The sequence below is a fragment of the Myotis daubentonii genome, chromosome 15, assembly GCF_963259705.1.
Source record: "Myotis daubentonii chromosome 15, mMyoDau2.1, whole genome shotgun sequence".
Taxonomy (NCBI): domain Eukaryota; kingdom Metazoa; phylum Chordata; class Mammalia; order Chiroptera; family Vespertilionidae; genus Myotis; species Myotis daubentonii.
Window position 1 is genome coordinate 20,252,146 of NC_081854.1, and position 9,911 is coordinate 20,262,056.

The 9,911-nt window shown below is 46.8% G+C and overlaps 1 pseudogene; it reads right to left on the reverse strand.

Annotated features, from left to right (window-relative positions):
* Positions 1-6,940: 6,940 nt before the first annotated feature.
* Positions 6,941-8,166, reverse strand: LOC132217343 (protein-S-isoprenylcysteine O-methyltransferase-like; annotated as a pseudogene).
* Between the last annotated feature and the right edge of the window lie 1,745 nt (positions 8,167-9,911).

Genomic DNA, 9,911 nt, shown 5'->3' on the forward strand with positions numbered 1-9,911 from the left:
TCCTGTAGTTCTGGATGTTGTCCGTTTTGTCTTTTTGTTGTATTTTTGAAGTTGTTGTGGGAGGCAGCAATTTCCCAGTTTTTACCTATGCCGCCATCTTAGTTTCTCTGGTTTCCTATTTTTTTTCACCATTCATTTTTATGTTTTTTTTTTTTTTTAATCTTCACCTGAGAATATTTTCCCCATTGATTTCTAGAGAGAGTGGACGGGAGGGAGGAGAGGGAAAGAGAGAGAGAAAGAAACATTGATGTGAGAGACATATCAATTGTTTGCCTCCCACATGCGCCCTGATCAACCAGGGCTGGGGAACCTGCAACAGAGGTACGTGCCCTTGACTGGAAATAGAACCTAGGACCCTTCGGTCTGCGGGCCAGTGCTCTAATCACTGGGCAACCGGGCAGGCCATTTTATATTTCAAACCTTCAGTCTAGGATTTTCTTCATTTTTTTTTCTGAAGTTTATCCTTTAGAAGTTCTTTGGAAGAGGGTATCTTAGGAATTGTTCCTTAGTTTTTAATGTATCTAAACAATAATTTTATTTTTGCTCTCAAAAGGTAGTTTTGCTGCACATACAATTCTGTGTGACAGTTATTTTGTTTCAGCACTTCTGGTATCTCATTCTACTGTCTTCTGGCTACTATTATCTCATTGCCATTGAGAAATAAGAAGTAACACTTCTGGTTATGGTGATGATTTTCCTTTTATTTTTATTTTATTTTTTTTTAAATATATTTTATTGATTTTTCACAGAGAGGAAGGGAGAGAGATAGGAAGTTAGAAACATCGATGAGAGAGAAACATCGATCAGCTGCCTCCTGCACATCTCCCACTGGGGATGTGCCCGCAACCCAGGTACATGGCCTTGACCGGAATCAAACCTGGGACCTTTCAGTCCGCAGGCCGACGCTCTATCCACTGAGCCAAACCGGTTTCGGCTGATTTTCCTTTTAGTGTGCTAAGGTTTACTCTTTGTCTTGTGTGGATATATTTTTTATATTCTGTGTAGGATTCATTGGATTTCCTAAATTTGAGGAAGAGTCATCAATTCTAAAAAATTCTCAGATTATCTCTTCAAATGTGCTTCTCCCATTCTATCATTAAAAACCCTCACATAAATTAGATGTATGTTGGACCTTCCCATTCTGTTCCATATTTCTTAACCCATTGTTTGCAATTTCCCTTCTCCTGTCTCCCTGTGCTGCAACCTGTGTAACTTCTTAAAATATAAATGTTTTCTAGTTTCTTCTCCTTTCTGCTGTGATATAATCTATTTAATTTGTCTACTGGGAGATATATATATATATTGATTTCAGAGAGGAAGGAAAAGGAGAGAGAGATAGAAACATCAATAATGAGAGAGAATCATTGATCAGTTGCCTCCTGCATACCCCACACTGGGGATCAAGCCTGCAACCTGGGCATGTGCCCTGACCAGGAACTGAACTGTGACCTTCTAGTTCATAGGTCGATGCTCAACCACTGAGCCATACCAGCTGGGCTTTACTGGGTTTTTAATTTCTCACTTCAGTAATTTCTAGTTTTTCTTATTCAAATCTTCCTCAATCTTGATAGTCTCTTTTCCTTCAATAGTGTTCAAACTCCATCTTTAATTTCTTTAAAAATTTAATATATATTGACTATTGACCTGGCCGGGAAGGTTAGCAGTTAGATAGTCAGCCAGCACATGGAAGGGTCATGGGTTGGATTCCCAGTCAAGGATGTACCTGGATTGCAGATTTGATCTTGTCCTAGGTGAGGCACGGGTGGGAGCAACCAGTCAGTGTGTCTTTCCTACATCGATGTTTCTCTCTCCCTCCCTCCTTTTCCTCCACTCTCTCTAAAATCAATGGAAAAATATCCTCAGGTGAAGATTAATAAAATACAACATTAAAATAAAAAACTAAAATGTGATGTGTTTATTTTATATCCTGTACCTTATAATTCCAATATTTATACCATTTGTGGGTCTCATGCTGAGATTTATTGCTTCTGCTTTTGTGGTTTGTGGAACTCATGTTCCTTGGGATTTTATCTGTGGAAATTCTTTAAAGTCTGGGTTTAAAATGTATTTCTCTGGATAGAGTTAGTGTTTGCGTATGCCATGGACCTGTGGGAATAGCTGACTTGAAACATTCTAAAATTTTGCCTGGAAGTCTTTCTGGCTGCACAGATAATACAAATTTAGGTTCTAATCCAGTGATGGCGAACCAAGACACGCGTGTCAGAGGTGACATGCGAACTCATTTTTTGGGGGTTGATTTTTCTTTGTTAAATGGCATTTAAATATATAAAATAAATATCAAAAATATAAGTCTTTGTTTTGCTATGGTTGCAAATATCAAAAAATTTCTATATGTGACACTGCACCAGAGTTAAGTTAGGGTTTTTCAAAACGCTGACACGCCGAGCTCAAAAGGTTCGCCATCACTGTTCTAATCCCACAGGAATGTGGGCTTACCATTAGGAATTCTCAGGGGAAACTCTCACTTTACTCATTAGAGCGGCAGAGACAAACACAGCTCACCGCCATCCTTTTCCAAGGAGAAGGTTTAAAAAAAGGTACAAACTGAGGGTTGGCTCTCAGGTTCTGGAACGTTGTATGTAGGTCTCTGACCTTTCTTCTCACTCTGCTTGAGTCCCAGGGTTTTTCTTCTGTGAAAACGGCCTATTAGCACCTGGGCTTAAGGCAGATACCCAGGAAGAGTGATGAGTCTATAGCTCTCTTTACATCTCTGCGTTCATGCTTCTTGTTTTCAGTCTGTAAGGATGGAGTTCGAGTGGGACAGCTGAGAGGAAGAACCTGGGGATCTGGGCCCCACGCCGCCTCTGCAGCACTTCACTGAATTAGTGAGCTAATTTACATATAATTAATTGCACCCATTCATTTTAAAATTAATTATATCCTGTCCCTTGCTTTCATGGACAACAAGTCCATTTACGTATCCAATAGTTACTGCCCTTATTCAGAGAACCCCAAAGGACTGGTACATCCTAAAACCAAGGAATGTCTGTTACGGTTGAATCGTCTCCCCATACGCTCACACACAAAATCATACGTGGAAGCTCTAACCCTCGGTGCTTCAAAATGACTGTATTTGTGAAACTGGACAACCAATGGGTCTGGGTGCTGTCACTACTTGAGCCAATTAAGCAGAGACAGGGTTGAATCATGTATGAGCGTTTATTCCCAAAAGGTCAACAGTATGAGGGATCAGCAGGTGATCCATGAAAATCTGCTTTAGCCCCACCCCCACCCCAATAAGCCAGCTGCTTATATCGGGTAGAAGGATAAAGATTACATGGGGAAGTGGTAAGAATTACAGGCCTGAGGAAGCAGGCAGGTGTCATGGTACAGGTTACAGGCAATGCAGGCCTGGGGTCACAGAGGGTGGGCGCCTCCAGAACTAGACTGCTGCATGTTAATCTTTTCATGGTGATAGGCAGTTCTCAGAAAAGGAGAACGGACTGCATTTCGAGATTAACTCCCATATCCAGGGCGTACAACTCTCAGCTAAGGTCAGAATGTGCTTTCTCTAATCAGAATAGAACAATCATGGTTAACAGAGCAGGGTTAATATTTCTTTTTTTTTTTTTTTTTAAATATATTTTATTGATTTTTTACAGAGAGGAAGGGAGAGAGATAGGAAGTTAGAAACATCGATCAGCTGCCTCCTGCACACCTCCCACTGGGGATGTGCCCGCAACCCAGGTACATGCCCTTGACCGGAATCGAACCTGGGACCTTTCAGTCCGCAGGCCGACGCTCTATCCACTGAGCCAAACCGGTTTCGGCGGGTTAATATTTCTTAAACTACAGCTATCCCCACTATTCTATTCCTGCCCCTCACATTTGAGATGGGGCCTTTAACAATGGGATTAAGTTAAAATGAGGCTGTTAGGATGGGCCCCAATTCCATCGGACAGTGTCCTTGTAAGAAGAGGGTATTTGAGCACAGAGACGCCAGGGATGTGTGTGCCAAAGAGAGAGACCCAGAAGCCAAACCTGCCCACACCTTGATCTTGGATGTCTAGTCTCCAGAACTGTGAGAAAATAAGTCTCTGTTGTTGCGAAAGTCATTCAGTCTGTGGAACTTTGTTACTGTAGCCTGCACAGACTGGCACGGTCTCCAAGGCTATCATTTCAGACACCGCCTCAGCCTGGAGGCAGGAACTCTGATTGCACATGGGGGCCTTTCCTAAGCTGTTCACATCACCCCCATAGCACAGCCTGGCTGGCAGACAGGCGTAGCAGCCCAGGCCTAGGAGGCGTCTCATCCTGCATCATCATGCTTCTCTCTTCAGGGTGTCATGCACGTCCTTCTGCTCAAGAACGATGTGAGGACAGGCGACATCTCGGTGATGCTACAGTCGTTTCCAGATGACTTAGTTTGGAGGAGCGGGGGGGATGTGCTGAGGAGGACGGGAAGAGAGGTGAGAGCAGCAGGAGGGAGGGCGCGGAGGAGGGAAGAGGCACCTCTCATGAAACCAGATTTCTCTCCAAGGTCTGGGCAAAGAAGGCGTTTTATGAGGTCTGCACACAGAGGTAAATGCACAAAGAGAGTGACGTCTGCTGAGTTTAGAACCAAGTGACTCAGAGGCGGCACAAGTGCCCCAGCCCTCTTCTGCCTCTTGATTGAGTCAGGAGGCGAATTCAGCTACAGATGATTATACCTGTTAACCTTTATGCGTTTCTTCCCCCAACCTTTATATAGGACCAATTCATTCTCTCATCGAAAAAATATTTACTGAGCACGATCACTGTATTGGGGTGTAGCAGTTAAGGGGACAGTCCTCCTGCATGCAGCCCCAAGTCTGGGCGGGCAGGAGAGGCACTGAGCATGGGCAGACGGGAGTGTGGTGTGTTGGAGAAGGGGCAGTAGAAGGCGCTGCAGAAAGAACCAACCAGATCTGAAGGCATCAGTGAGGAAGGTGACGTGGAAGATGAAGAGGAGGGTGAGAGAATAAGTTCCAGGCAAAGAGAACCATGTTATCAAAGCCTTAAAGTCGTTAAGGTGTCAGTTCAGGCAAGAGATGATGGTGCTTGGAAGAGGGTAGCTTCTGTGGGGACTGAGAAAAGTGACAGGTTTAGAAACTGGATCCTCCTAAAGCAGTGGTTCTCAACCTTCCTAATGCCGCGGCCCTTTAATACAGTTCCTCATGTTGTGGTGACCCCTGATCATAAAATTATTTTTGTTGCTACTTCATAACTGTAATTTTGCTGCTGTTATGAATCGTAATGTAAATATCTGATACGCAGGATGTATTTTCATTGTTACAAATTGAACATAATTAAAGCGTAGTGATTAACCACAAAACAATATGTAATTATATATGTGTTTTCCGATGGTCTTAGGCGACCCCTGTGAAAGGGTCATTCGACCCCTAAAGGGGTCGCGACCCACAGGTTGAGAACCGCTGCCTTAGGAGGACGTGGCTCTCTCAGCTCCTGAGGAATATGACTCAATGAAATATCCAGCAGACAAGGGAGTGTATTAGTTTACTGTTGCTGCTGTAACATGTTACCACAAACTCAGTGCTTACAATAACACAGATTATTTTTTTTAATCTAGACATTAATACTATTTTGGGTTGGTAAAATGCTCTTTTGCACACACATTTCCGGCATCTGGTACAGTTAACCGAATGTCCATTTTTACGCAACTCTCACACAGAATAGCTTCCACACTGTCCTCTCATCTGAGCATTGAAAACGTTTGACGTTCTTCTAAGTCTTCACAACATCCCCGTGAGGTAGGCGGCATTGACTCCATTCTACAGACTACAGGCGGGGAGGTCTGGGCGCGGAAAGGTAGCAGCTCGGAGGGGCGGCCGCAGGTCTGCGCTCCGCCGGCTCCGCCGCCACGTTCCGGGTCCCAGCGCCGCCGCCACGTTCCGGGTCCCAGCGCCGCCGCCCTGCGCGGAAGGATCTCACACAGCCACGCTCCTGTCTCGTGCGGAGTTAAACGAGGGTCTTCACAGCTCCTATGTTTGACTCCTAAATCCAACCACTCTCCCTGAACTGGAAAGACAAAAATATGACTAAACCTCAGTCGGGATTATTTGCTCTATTTAAGACTTTCACGAGTCGTCTTACATTTTGTAGCTGTGCGAGCGCGCAAACCCCTTTGGAAGACAATTTGAAATGGCATCAGGGATGATGAAAGTTTGAGAACGGAACATAGAAATCAATAGTTAATAGACTTGAATCAAAACACAAAACTACACGCTATGGTTAGAGTAAGAATAAAACCCAAATCGACGGAGAGCAGTACTTCCCAGTGTCTGACAAGGCCTCGCACAGAGCAGGTGTCCAGTAAGTTTCTTGGACGAAGGCCAGATGACACATGTTCGACATGCCTGCCACTGATGACACCCCCCCCTGGGGAGAAGGGCAGGGCAGGAGCCGGGAGGCCCGGGAGGCCACAGGGCCCGGGGGCTCCCTGGTAACACAAAGCCGCTCGGCCGCTCGATCGTCTGGGTGTGGATGCTCCTCCCTGCCAAATAAAAGTTGGGGCTGTAAACACCGAGCCCCCCTGAACTTATACTGCCATTCATGTAAATAGGTACGTAAATAGGATAAATACATGGAGAGCCTTGTCAGGAAGTGTCTTGAAAACTGGATAGATGCTCATGCGCCGACCGACGACGGGAATGAGGAGGTTAGAGCTGTGCTGCGTGTGTGTTTCGGTTAAAATGCATCTCTAACGCTGGAAAGCCCTGGGGCCCACGCCCCTTCCGGAGGAAGAAACCTGACTCTGAGTAATGAGTCCACCTCCCCCGGGGGCGGGGGCTTGGTTACAGCCTAAATACAGCGGGGCCTCAAAGGACGGCGCCTGCCTGACACCTAGGCTGCTGCAGCCTGGCTCGCCCAGCGCACCCTGGAGCGCACTGCTGATATTGTTTATTTGCTCCTCGTCCAAGAACAGATTGCTCCGGGGAGTTGGGGGGAGTGGTCCTTTGGTCCAGGGCTTCTGACCATTTGGTCTTGAGGGATATTCCCGAAGAGGAAATGGTGAGTATAAAATGATTAAGAAAATCCATCCTGCAGAGTGGCCGGCGGAGGCCGTTTTGTCCCGGGGGTCATAGCTCCACCTTGACCCCTTTTACGAAAGGCAGGCCCGTGGGCACCCACTTCTTATACTCCAGGTACTCCTCTCCAAAGAAGTGGGTCAGTGAGATTTCCTCTTCCGTCCGGTCGCGGAAGAACCCCCACACCGTCAGGCGTAGCCCCCGCAGATGGGGTTGCAGAGCATCACCTGGGTTCGGATACCCCAGTAAAACCACCCCACGTAAGAAGGGTGCCGGAACCAGGCATCACCGCGCTCCTCACCGGCGTGTGAGTTTCTGATCGTTCATTCTGCACCACGCGGTTGAAGGTGGAACCAGCCTTGCACATCGCCGCTTCCCTCAGACGTTCCCCGGAGACACCATCGGCAGCCCGCGGCGCGGAGCCCGGCGACCTGCTTCAGCGCTGGCCAGAGGAGGCTCTCGAGGGTGAGCTCTGTCCCAGAGGACAGGGCAGCCACGGTGTGCTCCAGGCTGTGATTCGGGAGGAAGGAGTGCAGGGACCGGCTGTTGGGGGTGTTGGCCGCCGGGACTAAGTGTTCAGAATAGTGAACGAGGACAGGGAGCACATATACCAGCCGAAGTGAGTCCAAGAAGACTGGCTGGAACTCAGGGCACCCCGCAGCCGAGCGCGAAGCCAAGGAGGCAGGCTGGACGGCTGTGTGGTGGCGCGGCGGCCGGTAGAGCAGCAGCAGCGCGCTGAGCCCGCCACGTGGAGCGCCAGCGGCGGGCGGCCCTGCAGGCTGGGGCGCGCGAGCGGAGGCAGCGCCAGCACCGGGGCGCCCAGCGGGAAGGCGGCCGGGCGGAGCCCCACCGCGCAGCCCGCCCTGGCGCGGACTGTAGCCCCGGGGAAACCCGCCCACTGCACTTGCGCACGGCGCCCAACGTAGATTATTTTAATAGTTTGGGAGGACGAAAATCTGAAATGAATCTCACTGGGCTAAAATCAAGGTTCTGCGGGGCTGGTTCCTTCTGGAGGCCCTAAGAAAAAATCAATTTCCTTGACTTTTCCAGCTTCTAGAGGCAACCTGTGTTTCTTGGCTCGTGCCCCCCTGTCCACCTTCAAAGCCTGCAATTGCATCACTCCAACCTCTGCTTCCATCATCGCATCTCCTCTGACTCTCCTGCCTCCCTCGTCTTATGAGGACTTTTGGTAGTTATATTGGGTCCACTTGGATCATTCAGGATAAGCTCATCATCTAAACATCTTTAACTTAATCACATCTGCAAAGTCTGAGATTAGAACATGAACATCTTTGAGGACCAGTATTCTGCTTTCCACAGGGGCAAGTTAGCAATGGGCTCTCAGGCATCAGTACATGCTGTGTCCCTCTCCAGTCTCCCCCACTGTGTGCTGATCTCATCTCTCTTTTTCTCCGTTTCCCATTTATTCCTGTCCTTGCAACTCATTTAAAACACATATAATTAGCTAGAGGCATTTGCTCCAAACCCCCTAATCTGTAGGGATGGTGGTCCAGGTTAAGGTGTCCTCTGGTTCCATGCACTGGAGTGAGCCTGATCAGACACGGTCTCCAGGTGGCGCTTCTAGAACAGCACAGTTGAAAAGAAATAGAGTGTGAGCCAGAGATGCAAGTCCCATATATGGATGTCCCCAAAAATGTATACACACCTGAACAGCTGATAACTTACTGAATTTCCACTCCTTTTCAGGTTAAACTGATTTGAAATAATGGGTGAAGCCAGATTAAACTTTGAACAAAGAAAATTTATCCTGAAGTGCCACTAGACTATTTTTATGGGGATACATAAAATGCAAAGTTTACGGTACACAAACCCAGCAACAGTGGATGCACTGATGGCACACAAATATGGAACAAAATGGACACAAACACTGGGGCAGTGGGGGCTTGCCCAGGGTGGGAATGGCTGGGGGTGTCAATTGAGGAAAAAGGAGACATATGTAAAACTTTAGACAATAAAAAAATAAAAATAAATAAAATAGCTATATTAAAAAATCAAATCTTTATTGTTGGAAATATTTCATATGCCCCCCGCCTCTCCCCCCCCCCCGCCACCCCAGGCCTTCGCCACCCTATTGTCTGTGTCCATGGGTCATGCATATATACATACAAGTACTTTGGTTGATCTCTTCCCATCCACCCATCCACCCACCCACGGCTTCCCTCTGAGATTCCACAGTTTGATCTATGCTTTTATGTCTCTGGATCTTATTTTGTTCATCAGTTTATTTTGTTCATTAGATTCCACGTATGAGTGACATTATGTGACACTTGTCTTTCTCTGATTGGCTTATTTCACTTAGCATAATACTCTTCAGGTCCGGCCATGCTAGTCAAAGGGTAAGAGATCCTTCTTTTTTACTGCTGCATAGTATTCCATGGTGTAAATGTATCACAGCTTTTTTATCCACTCATCTACTGATGGGCACTTGGGCTGTCTCCAGATCTTACCTATTATAAATTGTGCTGCTATGAACATAGGAGGGGTGCATACATTCTTCCTGATTGATGTTTCAGGTTTCTCAGGATATATTCCTGAAGTGGGATCACTGGGTCAAATGGCAGTTCCATATTGAATTTTTGAGGAAACTCCATACTGTTTTCCATAATGGCTGCACCAGTCTGCATTCCCACCAGCAGTGCACTAGGGTTCCTTTTCTCCACAACCTCACCAGCACTTGTCATTTGTTGACTTGTTGATGGTAGCCATTCTGCCAGGTGTGAGGTGATACCTCATTGTCATTTTAATTTGCATCTCTCTGATGATCAGTAACGTTGGGCATTTTTTCATAGTCTCTTGGCCATCCGTATGTCCACTTTGGAGAACTGTCTATTTAGGTCCTTTGCCCATTTTTTTTAATTAAAT